Consider the following 16,031-nt stretch of genomic DNA (forward strand, 5'->3'; position numbering starts at 1 on the left):
CGTGGCACCTCTCGAAGCTTTGATGTGCCTGAGACAATGGAGGGGGTAAGGGGCCTACAGCAGTAGCTTTGTAGATGAGAGAGAAAAGCTTCCTGTGGGATCGCGGGCATGTTTGGCAGATGGCATCACCCTCCAGACTGGGACCTCGCTTTCGGGGGACTTCACAGGGCTGGAAACAAACGGAATTATGGAGCGAATTCCGGTCGTGTGTCGCGTACCTACTTGGTAAAAAACAAGCAGGGCAGAGCTAAGGGGCACAGAGGTAATCAGGTAAGGAAGGGTACACTTGCGGCCATTTCACGAAGGGCACAGCGGGCACTACAGAGCATCCGTCGAGGATGGAAAGTGGGGATACAAAGCCATCGGGTGAACTCGTGCCAAGGGGTCTCAGGACCTATAAGAGGGCACCAAGTTACGGCGGAACGTTTGGGTACGGAAGTCAGTAAGTGAGTAGGGATGGAAGGGGCACAGGGAGCTGCTGGGTGGCACTTTTCAAAGACCAATGGTCCCAGCTGGTAATTGGGAAATCAGTAATTCATGAATGTTCAATTATTACCATGTTTCAGTGGCCGTCCTCAACCGCTGAGTGAAATCATGACACCGACACATTCTATTTAAAGAAGGCACAATATGTATTTTATTCATGCTCAGAGGTCAGTGACAATCGTATGCTGACACAAACGTGCGGGCGACCCAATGATCAGTGCTTAAGATGAAGTTCACTTTTAGTGATAAGGGAGGGAATACGCACTTAAGACAACATTGAATCCCACAGGTCTAAACATACAAGTGGAATGCTGTATAGGAGGGTTTAAGGTAAATGGACAAGAAGGCTGCAGGCGACCATCAAACAAAAAAACGGCGACGATGCCCACAAAACCATCAGGTCGTGGGATCAGAGAAGGCATCAGGCTGAGGAGGTACAAGAGGCCACCAAGAGGGTGCAACAAAACCCATCAGCCAGAATACACTCACATTGCCCTATTAAGAAACTGCAGTCTTCTAACAGACTATTGGCGCTAGAACCCAGGATCCGCCTCTCAAAACAGGCGGTCACCCTTTCTCCTGTTTGGGCCACTTTGCATGGAATAAACTCCTTTTGGATTTTCGTCTGAACAGCAGTTCAAAAGTAAGCTAAAAACTTGTCTCCTTTTTCAGAATTAAGCGTAGTAATCTACCACCACCTATACTGTATTTAGCGCCCGGACACTCCTCGGAGCAGCCACGCACCCTATGCATCTGGTTTCATTCAATCATTCAGATGGAAGGACCCAGATGGGCACAGGAGTCCATCAGGTCCAAGTGACCAACAGGGGGTATATGCCCATTATTCTGAAGGGTCTGGTCATGCACTGCCCAAATCCTGGTTCCAATCTCCCTGGTTCAGCATCTCGATGGCATAATTTGATACCTGTCATGTTTTCATTATAGAATCATCAAGTCAGCTTCCATATTCAAATACGTATCATTTTTATGAAAGAATCATGAAGTTCTCTTCTATATTCAAATTCCTTTAATTTCTTGATGCATATATACGTTAAAAACATCTTCTCATCATGATTGTCATGTCAGTCAAATTCAAGCAATAAAGTTACACATGCTTGATAGTTATCCATGATTTAGTCGCCCCCTTAATAATACAATCCCCAATGCGTTTCATGCTCAGTTACTCTCCTTCATCAGGGCATGACCAGTCACACTTTTCTGTAAAATGAAACCATTGAGAACAATATTAAACTATCACCTACTGATACCACATTATGGTGAGTCAAAAGGAGTCCCATAATGTCAAGTCATTAGTAAATAACTAATTTACAAATCTTTGTTACTCTAAAAACAGTTCCCATAATTGTACATCTGACTGAACTGAAAGAATATTAGCAGCAGTTTAATTTTTCAGTGATCCTTCCTCATGCGCATATAGGTACACAGATAGTATCACCCACTTTTGAACCCAAAGTCGGGTAAGACTAGGTATAATTGTGCATCAATCCAAGATAATAGCTTTAACAAAAATATGTGATCCATTCTCTCTAACAATGTACAAAGAGTACCTCAATTTTACGATGTGTTGGATGGGACAACACCAAGTTGGTCCCACATGTTGCCACAGAGCACTATCTTTAGTGAAATCCGTTGTGTTTCTCTTTGGAACACTCTGGAGGCGTAATGACGTGTCTGCATGTTTGACTAGTGGCTTAAATTGGTATAGCGCTTACGACTGGGGTACACAACTGATCCTCTCACCATGTGTGAAAGACTGGTGTGCCTGTGTACCTGTTTCAAGTGTATCCGTATGTATCAAAGGCTTATATGTATGAGGGTGTTGACTACGCATATCATACATTATATCCTCGCTATTGAACTTAAAGAGGGCTCCTGATTCCTTCCTTCCTTTAGTGGTCTGCTCACTGCCACACTTGGTTTCTCATCCTGGAAGAGCCATCCATATAAGCCTTTTTATTATGCTGATGCGTAGAGAATCACACATCTCTCCGCATTAGTGCATTCCCAGTGTAGTCAATCAAAAATAGCACTGTTTCTTTCTGCTGGGGATCCCCATGTCTACACTATTGGGGTCATTACGACTTTGGCGGTCTTTTCTAAAGACTGCCGAAGCCGTAGGCGCCACAATACCGCCAGCGCTGGCGGTATGCGTGGAGCCCTATTATGACTTTTCCACTGGGCCAGCGGACGTAAACAGCATTTCCGCCCGCTGGCCCAGCGGAAAAGTCACATCAACATTGAAGTTGGCTCGTAATAGAGCCGGCAGCAATGTGGATGTGCAGCGGGGCCAGCAGCACCTGTCGCGCATTTCACTGCTCGTAATTCGGGCAGTGAAATGCGCGATGGTTCTGTGCCTGGGGGCCCCTGCACTGCCTATGCCAAGTGCATGGGCAGTGCAGGGGCCCCCAGGGGACCCCGAGTCCCCCTTACCGCCAGCCTTTCCATGGTGGTGTTTACCTCCATGGATAGGCTGGCGGATCTGGACTCATAATTCCCAGGGCAGCGCTGCTTGCAGTGCTGCCCTGATGAATTACGACCGCCTGGCAGTAGACTGGCGGTATGACGGTCATAATACGCCTGGTGGCCCCCTATATGTCCGTCAACCTAGTACAGATACACCCTTCTGATCTTACATGCCCATTATCTCTGAATCCACCCCAGGATATATGACTTGGCCATCTTGAAGTGGTTCAATAAGCACTGCCTCGTATGGAGAACACACTGCTGAAATTGAAATTTGGACTCTGTGCCCTCTCTCAATGGTACAGAGATTCCTTGGGAGTGGAATGCACCAGTTTTCCTTCCATAGCTGCCTCTAAAAAAAGTGTGTGTTTATTTACAAGAAAAAGGGTGCATACATTGAGGAAATGCTGTAAAATCTACCCAGTGTGTTCGTATTTAGGATCACATCACATCCCATTTTGTAAACAGTGAAGTGAAAGAATTGTCATCCATTCATCCACGTTCACCTTTGCCTCTGACAATCTTCTACAAAGATCCATCCACTCAAATTACTTTTTATGACCATCAAACCTAACTTGTGTCACAGTAACTCCATAGGTGAACTAATAAAATCAATACATCTAAAGTGTGACATACTTTCTCCATGGACCACTCAAGATTATCTGTCTAAAAGAGAGATCCCCATTGTCTCCATTTCAATATGGATGTTCATAAGAAACAAAGTAATTCCATTCTTTCGTTCAAGCCATTAGGTTGTTAACTGTGCAATTTCTTTATCCAGTGAGCTTTTAATTGTAAAAGTGTGTTTCTGACATTCAAATATGGTATGAGTTTCTCTGTTTCCAATATTTGCTACTTGAGTTGACTGACATTATGCTTGAGTGCATTCAAAATGGGCAGCTACAGTCAATTTCAAATCCTTGGTACGTATATTGTTCAAATATTCGTTGAATTGGCTTTTTATTTTGCAGTCTTTTTTCCAACATTCTTGACTACGTTGAAATTTCAATATCTATGCACAGTTTTGTGAAACCTCATATCCTTTTGTAATGCTATTACACTGCTTACAATTGTTACATGGAAATGTTCCTTTTTTTCAGTTTTAAGTTCTTGTTCTCCTTCCTTGGCCTTGGTCAATATGTATTTTATTTTATGGGATCTTTTGTAAGTGAACAGCGGCTTAAATATGTGTTTAAAATTCAGTTCTTCTTGTGACATTTTCCAACGTGTCAAAATTATTAATTTAATTTGCCTGCTCTTCATCGGGAATTTTGACGCAAACACAATTCTTCCCAGAGCTTGGTTCATTTTTTCTTGGTTAACAGCTCTTCTCTTGTCCGCTTTGCTGCTCTTTGTTTAACTGTTTCCAAAATATCATCAGGATAACATTCTTTTCTGAATTTTTTACAGATTGTTTCTTCTTTCCTTTTGTACTGTGCTGAGCCAGAAATAATTCTTCTAACCCTGAGTAGTTGTGAATACTGGAGACTACTTTTAAGAGCTTGCTGGTGAAAACCGATGTGATGCTAACCATATATCAAAAAATGTGATGCTCTTAGATTGTATATCATATGTGAAGACACTGTGCTCATATGGCAGGTAGTCGCCGATGTCCCCTGAGAGCCCCAAAGACCCTGCCCCAACATACCCACTTCAATGGGAAAGGTCAAGTCCCGTTCTGTTTTGGAATAGGGGTCATAAGACCCGGGTCATATTTATTAAAACATATACACAACACAATTTCAAACATTATTGTACATTAACCCACATTAATTACATCTTGTTTACAGAATTGAGACCTAGCCTTAACAGAGACGTTAGTACGTGGAAGTCACCTAACCATAACTAAGTTTGTTCCTGTGAAATCAAGAAAAAACATAAGCATTCCGAGTGAGATCATGACTGGTTTATGGACACCTCCTCTTAGAACCCCACTGTCCATAAAGAGCAATGGATGGGTGTCTCCTTAAGGGAGGACCCCACCAACTGCCCTCCTATACCGGGAGTTCCTGTACCGGGGCCATGCTGCACTTAGGATACCTACTTCGGGCACCCCCTACACCCGCAATCCTTGTCCCCCAAGGGACTGTGCCAGCTAGTGTCAACTGCACCTGCCAGGTAAAGACCGCAAGTCAGTGACTGCTCCCAACCCCATGCCACTGTTACTTCCTTTTGACTTCCTGCCAGCACCCCTTGAAGGGTCCCATGATGCTGCTGTTAACTTTGGTCTAAAGGGATGCCATCGATGGACCCTAAATGTCCCCATCAATCATGACCTCACCCCCCACAGGCCAGCATAGTTCACCTACTAACTGGCCCCCCTTCCATACCGTGTACGTTGTACTAACTATGCCAACACATTCTCAAGCAGCATTGAATTACCTTCCTTAAACAAGTGGACTCCATCTTGCAAGAAAAACATTCTCGATTGATGCTCCCATGAGGTATAGATGATTTACCAAGCCAACTTGAACAACTTACCAATTGTCCTGTTCAACCACTTAACAGAGTTGTTGAGGGCTCTGACAGACTCACCACCCCTCCAATTCAACCTGGGAACCGTGTAGGACCATGCGATCATGGTCTCAGGAAACGTTTTGGCAAGCCAACCAATCTCAGAAATAACTGGTTCAAACAAATCCTTCCTCCCAAGTTCTGCCAGATAATTGGCTCCAATGTGCACAATTATAATACCTAGGACCGTAAACTCCCAGGCCAAGAGTCTGTCCCATGCCATCCTCAAGTTGGTCAAGTGTAGCCCTCCGTGACCACAGAAAGTCAGACTATAGATATCCTGCCTCCTTTGCCCCTGCTGCTTAGTCACCTGTGAAATAGAAAGTCTTAGCATGCCTCATTTATGAGTGGCCCAACACCAACACTTCTGTAACACTCCCTGCTCCTGCGTTGACAGGGGTCAATGAAGTGTCCAGCGGCTGCATCAGCTCCTCACTTCTTCCACCTACATCAACAGGAGAATACGGAAAAAAATGAAAGAGTAAATAGAGGCATCACACCTACAAGAGGTTCAATCTCACGTAGCGCTTATAACTTGCAGACTTCCACCTGCAAATGTATTTTAGTGCTGGACCTGCCAATTCCATTCCCGCCACAACAGTGGTCTCCCCAGTCCTGAATGAATGGGAACTGTACTTTGTGGGGTCCCAACCTGCAGCTCTCAGGGCACTGCTAAGGACTCTCAAAAACTAAAACCTAGTGAGTGGTGTCCCATCCTCATGAACCAAAAGTGGTCTAATAGTCCCTTGTGGCCATTGAGCCAGAAAAACCTCCAAGTTCATTAGAGGACAACAGACATTCTCCAGGACTTTGTAGAGTAATACATGGTCACCCCTACCCATCGGGTCGGTCGTAAATGAGCAATTGTGACCGCTGTGGAGCCGTCCAGCAACTGAATATCTGCCCATTGGAGATCACCACTTCTGTCCCCACTATTCTTGGCCACTAGGTCCCAAACCCATAATGCCCCTTAAAATGTCAAAGAAAAAGCTGCATTGAAAAGTCGGACCTCGTCCTGTGACCAACAGATGCCATACAAGCTTGGAATGATGGCAGCTAACTTTACTGCATCTATGGGACGCGTGTAATCCGACCTGCTTCCCTCTTATATGCTGCCTACCCTCCAGCGCCCTCTGCATCAGAATGTTTTTGTGCCATCTGTGTACTTCAGCATCCTTGCAAATGCTGCCATGTGGCACTTGTCGAAGGACACCACTCGCCCCATCTCATTCAAGGACCCCAAAAACGCTATCATCTACTGGGGCAAAAACCACCCTGACCCCAGCGTACTCATAAAACTTGAGATATGTGCAATATGCTTCCTCATAGGACGCCTTGTTCTGAGCACTAAGCTGGTAGCCATGAGGTCCGGTAAACTGGAGCACCAAGCTGCCACAGATGCTCCGGGAACAGTGTAGGGAAATCTGCCCCTTCTGGGAGGTGGAATCTGAAGACCTGCAACTTTAAACAATACAAAATATCCACTGCATTGTTCAATACACCTGGCACATGCTTGGCCTTAAAAATGACATTCCTTTTAAACGCAGAAGTATGATCTCTTTCAGTAGCCTCAGGATCATCTTGCACTTGGCTGCCTTTTGATTAATACATTCAACCACAGTCATGTTATCCAACCAGAATATTACGGACTGATTGCGGAACTGTCCAGATCAAATCGTGATGGCCACCAGAATGGGAAAGAGTTCAAGGAAACCGATGTTTGCCACCAACCCAGACTCCACCCACTCCTCTGGCCAGTGTTAAGCACACCAGGAAGTACCCAGAACAGCACCGAAACCCACGCTGTCTGCAGAGTCTTTAAACAAGTCTATCTCCCCATTCAGGGCTTGGCCACACCACTGTACCATTGAAATCCTTCAAAAACTCCTCCCAGATTCTCATATCCTGGTGGACCTCACTCAATAACCTACCATGATGTGTCTCTGTTTTCAGCTGAGACATGGCCTTGACAATTGACTGGGAAAATGGGCGACCCTTGTGAATGATGTAAAAAGCAAAATTCAACTGCCCCACCATCCACATGTAACTGATGCGATGTTACCTGCCTGGATGCAAGACATCCTTCCAACACCTGTGAAAAAGCCTTGACTTTCTCTTGTGGGAGCCCAGAGACACCAGCAAGGGAATCCAATTCAACCCCTTGGAACTCAGTGGTCGTAGCTGGGCCACACATATTGTTACACGTCAGGGGTACTCCAAAAATCCCCATCAATTCCTTGAAAGTCTGTAAGGCCACACCATACTCTGCCGTACCGGGGGCTCCCTGAAAAAGGAAGTCATCCAAATAAGGCAGCACCCACCGGTGCCCCTACCTCTGTCTGAATACCCACTCTAGGAAGGTGCTGAAGTTCTCAAAATAAGCAAAGGAGACAGAGCAACCCATGGGCATATACTTGTCAAAGTAGAATGATCCCTGAAATTGGAAATCCAGTAGCTGGAAATCATCTGTGTGGACAGGTAGCAACCAAAAGGTGAATTCTCTGTTTGCTTTCGCTAGCAACATCCCTGGTCCCAGTTCCTGTAGCATCCTGATTTCCTGATCCAGAGAGGCATAGTTGATTGAGCTTAGTGCTCCATCAATAGCCTCATTCACAGATTGACCCGTAGGTGCAAGTAGGTTGTAAATCAAGTGGTACTCTCCTAGGTCCTTCTTTGTTACCATCCCCAATGGGGAACAGACAAAACTCTCAAGTGGGATTGACTCAAAATGCCCTGCCACCCTTCCCAGGTCCTTCTCCTTCAGTATCTTAGCTCTGGTGACACTATGGTTAACCTTAAGGGACTGTGAGTCTTTGCAGAATGGGACACCCACACATCCTGTCGCAGGAATCCTGATGCCACCTCTAAAACCCTCATATGAGGACTGCACCACCGCTGAGTTGCTATAGACATTGAACCATGACACCACTGCCTGCAAGTTAACCGGGGAAGGGGCCTTCACCAGGAGGGAATGATCATTCCTGCTTTTTGGGGCCTCTATCCCTTGACTTTTTAAAACACTTTGACTCTGGGTGGGAAGACAGGCCACAGAAGGAACAACAAGGTTTGAACTTGCACATTCCCAGGAGTCTGGAAGAGGATCTTTTATTGAAGTCCCAATAGGACCCCTTCTTTGCCCCCCTCCTGGACTACTACTCGCCAATGCGCATGCCCAAAAGGGCTGACTAGGAGCAGCATCCAGCCTCTTCGGCTTCATAAAGTGCCGCCAGGTGTTAACATCAACCTGACCCCATGTCAGAATGGGCCTTCTGGCCTTAATCCTCCTAAAGTCCTTTTCATAACCTCTCCAGGCTGTGCCCCCAAACCCATCATGAGCACACACTATCCTATTCTGGTACCATGCTGACTGTACCCCCAAGGTAGGGAAACGCTCTGCCACAATTGCTTGGAAAATCGTGAAGCCTTTCATCCAACCCTCTTTTTGTATGGCCAATGGCCATAATCCCTAGAATGGGAGCACTCCTTGCACTGCTTGCTCTCTTCCCATTTGGATCTCTATCTGCAATTAGCTCTCACATATCAATAGAACTATCCTTCCAAATCTTTTCTTTCACCTATATTGGTACTTGTCTGCTCAACTGATCGTGCTCAGAACGCACATCCCCCAACTCAGTGCTCAGCAACGGCTCCACAGTACCTGTTGGTGCTGTTTCCTGAGGGAGGGGTGTAGCCCCTGCTGCCATCGGACTGTTTGCTGTACACTGTTTGTGTGCGGGGTACTGCCCACTGTTGACCCCTGCATCCCTTGACCAGCCGGTACTGTCCCACTGGCTTCCCCCACAGGTGCACCAGCAGTCTGTGCTTGAACACCCTGTCCCCCTACACTTTCAAGGTGGGCCGCCAGCCTCATCTCCCTGTCCACATTGTCGCTTTCAGCTACACTGTCTAAAGTGTCCCCCATTAGAGATGCAGACAACATCCCTACCTTGGAAAGCAAAGGCAAAACTCTTCCTAAATTCATGACCAGATCGTGCTGTCCAGTGCCTCCCGCATGCATGACTCCAATTGTTATGCAACTGTTGCCATTCAACACAATGCTATAACTTGCTGCTGGCACTATCACAGAAGAAATGCTACCCTGTGCCATCCCTTCTCATGTCACTCGCTGGCGAGGCCTCTGAGGCCACCACTGCGATTGGACCCCCTTCTTCCTGGATCCCTGTCCCCTAGCACCCTTCTTCACCAGGGAAAATGCCACCCAGGGTGCTACTCCTAGTCTCCTTGACCTCTCTGCAGGCACCACCCAGTTTCCATAGGCTGCCCCTCCTGAGGGGCCTGCGGGCTCATCAAGGCCAATATTTCATCCATCACATCCATCCTGCGCATCAGAGCCTCTATATCTACCCCAGTGCATGTGCGCTTGAAGCCCCTCTTCACACATCCTGACTATGCATGTGAGAGTAGCACCAAATGAAATCGCAGTCCGAATGTACCATGCCCCGTGGCACCACTAAACAGCAAGTAAACAAGTCACTAACTCAATTCCTTGGACTGGGAAGCCAGCAGGGATAACCAACTAAAGTCACTGAAATAATGCCAGGGGCCGCTTCCCTGCTAATTAACAAACCTCACTGTAGCACCAAAAACAACCTAAGCAAATAAGGTAAAGCCAGTCCGGATACTATGGTGGCAGGCCACAATGAGCAAACAACACAAAAAGCCCCACTAAGGCAACACAAAAAACCACAAAAAAGGCCCCACTCAGCTCCCCAGCACCACTCTCTTACTGCTGCTGATCATTCTCCGACCCAACAGACTGCCTCCTAATTCCCCAAAACTCCTTCAAAAGGAATGCCCACCAAAAAACACACTAAAGAAGGACCCTACTCAGCCCCCCAGCACTGCTCTTCTAATGCTGCCTAACGGGCTGCCCCCAAAATGCCCAAAACTCCTTAATAAATTGACCACAGCCAGATAAAGGTGCACCCCCTGCACCCCCTTTCCTAAGCAGCCTTTCTATGGCCCCCACGCGCCAACCAGAGCCGCCACCAAGCAATTAACACACTTGGGTCATGCGAGAACACATCTCGAGCCTGTGTGGCTCCTGTGGTGTCGCTGGTCGCTGATGTAACCGACCAGTCGACACTTCCCTGGAGTGTGGGGGAAGTTTCCCTGGTGTGGTGACGTGGTGGAATCCCCGGATGTTTCCGGATGGATTCCACCTCCTGCTCTAATGACTATTGGTTTGCTCCGTGGCCTCCGGCCCGGAGCTATAAATAAAGCAAGGTGTGGCCGGAGGGCAGGGACACGAATGCTGTAAGCAGACAGAGACCCGTGCTGCTACATCGGCCGCGTACCAGGCCCCCTCCGACCACGGCGACACATACAAAGAATTCAATTGTGTCGCGTGAGTTTATTTCATAACGCGCCTCGCGTTATGACCGGTGTTGTGGCATCCACTGTCAAAACACCACAAATTGGCAACGAGGGTGGGCAGCCCCTCGCCCCTGGGTGTGCCCTGCAGCGGCCGCGTGCATAACACGGGGCTCGTGCGGCGGGCGCACGGCCCGGAAAAAAACAAAAAAAACAAAAACAAATAGAGCGGCGGCCGTGTACCACACGGTGCTCGTGCCAATTATATGTGTTTTTTTTTTCTCCTCTCATCAATTAACAGAGCGGCGGCTGTGTACTACACGGTGCTCGTGCCGGCTCTGCTTGCCATTTTGTTGAGATCTAGGTTGGGAACTAGATCACAACAACGCAGAGGGCCCCCTCTGAGCCCTGATAAGGACCCCAAAAAGCAGTGCTGGAGGCACATCAGAACACAACAGTGATCACCATAAACTGTGCATAAATCCTTCGGCTACCTGACAGGGTGTTCCATTACCTGCACGATCAGATTAGCCCAACGCAGCTCCTCAGCCCAACTAGCCACAATGTCCGCAATACCTCCGGTAGAACCATTCATTGTCACCATCTGCCAAGGCTCCAAAGTGGAAAGAATGGGTGGAAAGAGTACTCCTTTTCTTTGAGGCCACCAAGGTAGAAAATGACCAGAAGCGTGCTTTACTCATCCACATAGGAGCGAAAGACATATATAAAATATCAAAAAACCTGGTGGAGGATGCACCCAAAACACATGCAACGCTGATAGCGGCGCTCAACAGGCACTTTGAACCTATGGTCAACACGGACTATGAAAGGTTCATATTCAGACAAGCGGGGCAACAAATGGAAGAGTTGTTAGATGCATTCCACCTAAGGTTGAGAGAGTTGGCGAGCACGTGCAGATTCAATGACGAAACGGAAGAGGTAAGAGGGCATTTAATTCAAGGGTGTGCATCTCTAAAGCTTCGGGAGCGCATCCTGGAGGAATCTGGAAAGTCCCTGCCAGATATTTTGCAGTTGGGGCGCACGAAAGAGCTGTCGAGAGCCAGAGCTTCGCACATGGAGGCTGCCTTACAACGACCCATAAAGGAAGAGGTGGTCAATGTAGTCACGACACCCATGAACAGGCCAAGACAAAGACTGAATAAAGCCCGAACGAGGCAATGCGGGTATTGTGGGGGGATACTGCACAGATCATCTGAGTGCCCAGCAAAAGGAAAAGTATGCTCCAGCTGCGGAAAGATGAATCATTTCGCAAAGGTTTGCCGATCTAAGGGAGCTGCAAGTGCATCTGTCAATGACGCACTGGAAGAAGCTCCTCCAGAAAAATCGGATAGAGGGAGTGACATGGATGATGACGAGGCGATGATTCATGTGGTCCATTCCCTATTTGCTGTCAAACTTTCTAACCCTCGACAAGCACCACTTCCAAAGTGCCAAATCGTGATGGGCGAGCACGAGATTGTTGCTGTAGTGGACACAGAAGCGTCCATAAATCTTTTGGCCGTAGAAGAATACGGTCGGATGGTGCCGCCTCCAGCACTAACCAAGACAAACATCAAAATGTATGCGTATGGGCAAAGCACCCCTTTGGCTTTGAGAGGCATGTTCCAACCCAATCTCACCCATGGGTCCCAGTCCACCTCAGCGAAGATCTATGTGACTGAAGGAGGAACAGGAATGCTGTTGGGCTGTAAAGCGGCAGAAGAGTTGGCGATTGTGACACTCGCATGCAGCATTCATCAAGAATCCGTAGCGGAACTGGTGGCCCGATATGAAGGGGTTTTCAACGGGATTGGATGTCTCCGAGGCCGAGAAATCAAGCTCCACATTGATCCCACAGTGCAACCGGTAGCTCTTCATCATCGGCGAGTGGCGTTCCACCTTCGACCCAAAGTGGAGAGAGAACTGGAGAACTTGGAAAGAGCTGGAATCATTGAGAAGGTGTCTGGACCCACTCCATGGGTCTCCCCCATCGTGGTGGCAAGGAAACCCAAACAGCCTAGCGAAGTGAGAATCTGTGTGGACATGCGCCTCCCTAATGTTGCCATAAGGAGGGAAAGACATGTAACGCCGACGATTGACGACATCCTGGGGGAACTTAGCGAATTGCGATGGTTCTCGAAACTGGATCTCAGATCCGGATACCACCAGTTGGTATTGGCCAAAGACTCACGTTACATTACGACTTTCTCTACACATGTCGGGCTCCGAAGGTATAAAAGATTGAGTTTTGGGGTATCCAGTGCCACAGAGGTATTCCAAAATGTCATTCAGGAGCTGTTGATTGGATTGCCTGGAACCGTCAGTGACGACATTCTTGTACATGCGCCCACCATCGCGGAGCACCATTCCGGACTCCAGAAAGTTCTATAACGTATTCAGGAGACGGGACTCACACTTCATCGAGAAAAATGTGAATTCTTAAAGGATAAGATACAGTTTTTTGGTTACACGTTTTACTCGAGTGGGGTAGCCCCAGATCTGGTCAAAGTTAATGACATTAAAAAGGCGCCCCCTCCCGCTAATATCACTGAGTCCGGAGTTTCCTAGGAATGGTGAATTACTGTGGCTGTTTCATTAAAGATTTGTCTAACCTCACGCAGCCTCTGCGGAACCTCACCAAAGCTTCTGAGCCATGGAGGTGGGGAGTCCCTGAGCAGTCTGCGTTTGATACGATCAAAGATGCACTCTCCAGTGAGACCATCTTGAAATATTTCGACCCAAAGTGAAGCACCAAAATTGCCGTTGATGCTGGGCCAAAAGGATTAGGGGCAGTTTTACTGCAGGAACATACCGAAGGAATGTGGTCCCCTGTGGCCTATGCCAGCCGATCGCTTACTGAAACTGAACAGCGTTATTCGCAGATAGAAAAGGAAGCGACTGCGGTGCATTGGGGTTGCAAGCACTTCAATATTTATGTTTATGGCCGCCCATTTGTCGTGACTACTGACCACAAGCACTTACTCCCCCTTTTCAATGGCACTGCTTCCAAACCACCACCCAGGATTGAGAAGTGGATGTTACAGTTGCAAGACTATCGGTGCCAGTTAGAATACCGACCGGGGTCCGAAAATCCAACCGACTATTTGTTGAGACATCCCCGAGCTGCGTCCGCTGTGGAGAGGGAAGAGGCGCAAGAGACTGAGGAATATGTAAGATATATCACGGACCGGTCCCGGCCAATACCGATGACGATGAGTGAAATTGTGCAGGCCACCAAAAGGGATGAGTGTTTACAGAAGATTATGGTGGCAATGCAAAATAATCAGTGGCACCGCCTTAAAGGACAGCTACCTCTGCTGACTTCAGAGTCCCAACGCATTATCGGGAGTCTGTACAATGTGAGGGATGAGCTCACCACTGATGTCGAGGGGTGCCTGTTGAGGGGAAATCGTTTGGTCATTCCTTCTTCCCTCACTCCCAGAGCGGTGGAGTTGGCTCACAACGGCCACCAAGGGATGGTAAAGACAAAGAGCTGTCTCCGGTCGAAAGTGTGATTTCCTCTTATGGACGAACAAGTGGAGAGTCTGGTGAGGTCTTGCAGATGGTGTCAAGTCACAGGTGAGCTGAGCAGGCCCAATCCGATCCAAACTGAACCATCCCCGATTGGCCCTTGGGTGTCGGCTAGTTTGGATTTTGGAAGCTTACCTGATGGTCGTCACACCATGGTCCTCATCGATGATTTTTCAAAACATCCCTACCCTTACAGCTGATGTCGTGATTTCTGGTCTAGAGAAGGCAATGGCCACCCATGGTCTCATATCTGAGATAAAGACAGACAATGGGCCTCCCTTCCAAAGTAAAGAACTAGCTGAGTATCTTAACATCACTGGCACACGTCACCGTCGTATTACCCCATGTTGGCCTCAAGCTAACGGTGAGGTAGAGAGATTTATGAGGACTTTGAATAAGGTTATTCGAATCGCTTTAGCTGGTGGTCAGGCCGTTGAGTATGCTATATTTTCATTCCTGAGGAATTACCGGCAAACACCCCATTCCACCACGAACAGAGCTCCGACTCACCTCGCGTTTGGGAGGGCGTCGATGGATGCCATTCCTCATCATTCTTCTTGGATTCCTCCCGCTGTGTCAAGTGACTTAGTTCAGGAGAAGAGGCGGGTGTCGAACCAGCGGGCAAGCCGTGCTCGCCGAGCAGTCCCTTCCGACCTGCGAGTGGGTGATCAAGTGTTACTAAAACAAGTATTGCCGGGAAGCAAGTTTCGCACGCCTTTCAGTGCTGTCCCTTGGACAATTGTGCAACGAAACGGATCGGCTGTTATAGCCCGGCGTGGGAATGAGACTGTGACCCGCAACATCTCTTTGTTTAAAAGGTTTTATTCTGCCGGAGATGCTGTTGAAAACGATGTCTGTGATGCCGATGATGTAGGTCCGTTGTTTCCAGGACCTGGTGTGGATAGTTCAACGTCCCGTTCTGCTGGTCAGCCTGAAGATGGCCCAGCTCCTGTCCCGGCTGAGCAGATGTCTGGTGACGTGATTCCTGATGTGATGTCTCATCGCTCAGAGTCTACACGATACAACTTGCGTAGTAATCCCTGCCCTTCTGTTCGGCTACGTGACCACCTGTGTGACTAGTGAACTGTGTGGGGTTTTTGTTTTTCATTTTTGGGGAGGAATGTGGTGTCGCTGGTCGGTGATGTAACCTACCAGCCGACACTTCCCTGGAGTGTGGGGGAAGTTTCCCTGGTGTGGTGACGTGGTGGAATCCCCAGATGTTTATGGATGGATTCCACCTCCTGTTCTAATGACTATTGGTTTGCTCTGTGGCCTCCGGCCCGGATCTATAAATAAAGCAAGGTGTGGCCGGATGGCAGGGACACACGCGCTGTAAGCAGACGGAGACCCGTGCTGCTACATCGGACGCGCTCCGACCACGCCGACACATGCAAAGAATTCAACTGTGTTGCGTGAGTTTATTTCATAACGCGTCTCGCGTTATGACTGGTGTTGTGGCATCCACTGTCACAACACCACAGCTCCCAGGACACCCTCAGCAAGGGTTGCGGTGCAGAGCTGCTACAGCGTGAAGCATGCTGAACTGCAGCTGTGCTTGGGGTAGGGAATGAGGAGGACTCTTGTCCAGTAGCTCGGGCAGTGAGCAGGAACCAGGCCCGCTCACCGCGCGTGCCGCCTTTTAAGGGGCAGGGCTAACTTCCTCACTGGTTGTGACCCTGGGA

This window comes from Pleurodeles waltl, chromosome 4_2 (assembly GCF_031143425.1).
Source record: "Pleurodeles waltl isolate 20211129_DDA chromosome 4_2, aPleWal1.hap1.20221129, whole genome shotgun sequence".
Classification (NCBI taxonomy): Eukaryota; Metazoa; Chordata; class Amphibia; order Caudata; family Salamandridae; genus Pleurodeles; species Pleurodeles waltl.